This window comes from Nycticebus coucang, chromosome 2 (genome assembly GCF_027406575.1).
Source record: "Nycticebus coucang isolate mNycCou1 chromosome 2, mNycCou1.pri, whole genome shotgun sequence".
NCBI lineage: Eukaryota > Metazoa > Chordata > Mammalia > Primates > Lorisidae > Nycticebus > Nycticebus coucang.
In genome coordinates, this window is record NC_069781.1 from 26,793,266 (window position 1) to 26,795,949 (window position 2,684).

General features: G+C 45.6%; 1 pseudogene; it reads left to right on the top strand.

Moving 5' to 3' along the window:
- Positions 1–329: 329 nt before the first annotated feature.
- Positions 330–880, top strand: LOC128563626 (60S ribosomal protein L7a-like; annotated as a pseudogene).
- The last annotated feature ends 1,804 nt before the right edge of the window (positions 881–2,684 follow it).

The following is a 2,684-nucleotide window of genomic DNA, read 5'->3' on the forward strand; positions in this document are numbered from 1 at the left end:
TAGAAAATGCATAACACAAATGTGTCCTCATGAAGTTCATATGTTAGAGGTGACTGATAAACAATATGAAGAAAAGAAGGTCCAAGGTGAAAAAGATGGCCCTAGCCCCTGCTATAAAAGAAGCTGGAGGCCAAGAAGATGGTGAATTCCCTGTTTGAGGAAAAGCTGAAGAGTTCTGGCATTGAACAAGACCTCCAGGCCAGAGGGAACCTCACCCACTCTGGCAAATGGCCCCGCTATGTCCGGTTGCATGGCAAGGGCTTCCTCTACATGCGGCTGAAGGTGCTGCCTGGGACTAACAGGCTCACCAGGCCTTGGGCTGCCAGACAGGCACGTACCTGCTCAGCTGGTCTGCAAGGGCCGGCCAGAGACCAAGCAGGAGAAACTGCAGAGACTGTTGGCCTAGGCTGGGAAGAAAGCTGCTGCAAAGGGGATGTCCCCCCTAGGAGGCCACCCATCCTCTGTCACCACCTTGGTGGAGAACAAGAAGGCTCAGCTGCTGGTGACGGCACATGTCATGGATCATGCCGACCTGGCTGTCTTCCTGCATGCCCTATTGTGCCAAGATCGGGGTCCCTTCCTGCATTATCAAGGGGAAGGCAAAGCTGGGGTGGCCAGTCCACAGGGGGACCTTCACCACTGTAGCTTTCATGTGGGTCAACTCAAAAGACAAGGGCTAAGCTGGTGGAGGCTCTCCGGACCAATTACAATGACAGATACGATGAGATTGGCCATTGCGGGGGAGGAAAAGTCCTGGGTCCAAAGTCTGTGGCTCGTATTGCTGAGTTGCAAAAGGCAAAGGCTAAAGAACTTGCCATAAAACTGGGCTAAATGCACACTGTTAAGTTTTCTGTACATAAAAGTTGGTCTTAAAAAATTACCAAGTGGGAACTCTGGTGCTCCTAGGTGGCACACACAAGGGTGGAATCCGTCTGTCTGACTTCATCCTATTCTTTTTCTCTAAACTCCACTATAAAAAGAAGAGATGAGGCAGCACCTGTGGCTCAGTGGGTAGGGCGCCAGCCTCATATACCGAGGGTGGTGGGTTCAAACCCAGCCCCAGCCAAACTGCAACAAAAATAGCTGGGCATTGTGGTGGGCACCTGTAGTCCCAGCTACTTGGGAGCCTGAGGCAAGAGAATCGCCTAAGCCCAAGAGCTAGAGGTTGCTGTGAGCTGTGATGCTATGGCACTCTACTGAGGGCAATAAAGTGAGACTCTGTCTCTAAAATAAATAAATAATAAATAAATAAATAAAAAATAAAAGAAGAGATGAACTTTCAATCCCTCCTCTATGGAATATTGCATATTGAACTGCTGTCTGCTTTATAGCAAGTTAACAGTTATGTAAGAGGATGGAAGCTTGTTAATCTCTGATTTACAAAAGAAATTTCAAGGTTCAAGCACCTGTTTTAAGGGTTTAAAGTACAGAATGGTATCTGGTTAGCCACTGATACTCACCAAATTTCTATAAAGCATTTACAGTCAGCAGCAGTGTTGGAAGGAAGCCTACAGTTGGATTTACAGAGCATTTTGCGTAAGGCTCAGAAAGTCAGCTGTTCTTGAGGAATAAAGGATGACAAGGTTATTGGCAGTGGGGTAAGGGTGGCTCTCCTCTTCTTCTCTCCTTTTTGGGGAGCCAACAACAAGGCTACTGCTCCCCGAAGCAGACACACACAAAGTCTCACTGAAATATCTTAACCACAGAAAAACCAAAACATGAAGTCTTGAAAGAGACTGATCAACCATCGCCTGCATTCTGGAGGGGACATTGCTGACTACACAGAGATCAGAGTGACCTGCACACAACCTACCATCTGAAACGAGGCAAGCTGGAAAGTCCCCACCACTGCTGTCTCTGTTTCAACCGCAGACATCCACGCTCACTGCTCAGCCAGCCTACTCCATGTCCTGGGTCACTGTGTGGAACCCATCTATGCAGCCACCTCCCTCTGCCAGGGGTGCGTTGTAGCTCTGGTACCTTGTCTGTTGTTTCATTGTGCTGGTGTAGTTACGGCTGCCCCTGGACCCAGGAAAGCGGTTCATGAAGTCCAGGATTCTTAGCTTCCTTGACACCTTTTCTAGATATTTTCACTGCCTTCTACCCTCAGAGAAGGAAAGTGAGGATGCTGGCATCTGGCTTTCTCCTATTCTTTTTCTCCAAACTCCACTAGAAAAAGAAGAGATGAACTTTCATTCCCTCCTCTGTGGAATATTGCATATTGAACTGCTGTCTGCTTTATACCAAGTTCACAATTACAGATGTGAGGGCTCAAAGACTTTAGAAAATCCTTTTCTCTTTGGGCAAAGCCATTGATAGTCAGAGTCTGAACATGGACTGCCTATTTCCCTTGCATTCTTGCTTTGAACAGGGCTAATTAGCCCCTGACGGTCACTCAAGTTAAATGGATGCTCGAAAGAGGAAACACACATTAAAATATTTCAAAAACTTACTGATAATTATGCAAATATTTGTCCGAGCTAGTCATTTTTGAAAATAATTGCTTTTTTTTATTTAGAGGCATTTTAAATTGTTGTGTAATGAAATCTATCAATCTCTTCCTTTATCTGTTCTCTCTTTGGTGTGCTGCCAAATTCATTCCCAAGTCAAAGATTGATTTCTTTAATCAATAATATATTGTTCTAATACCTTTGTATGTGAACAGTAGGTATCTATTTCATGAA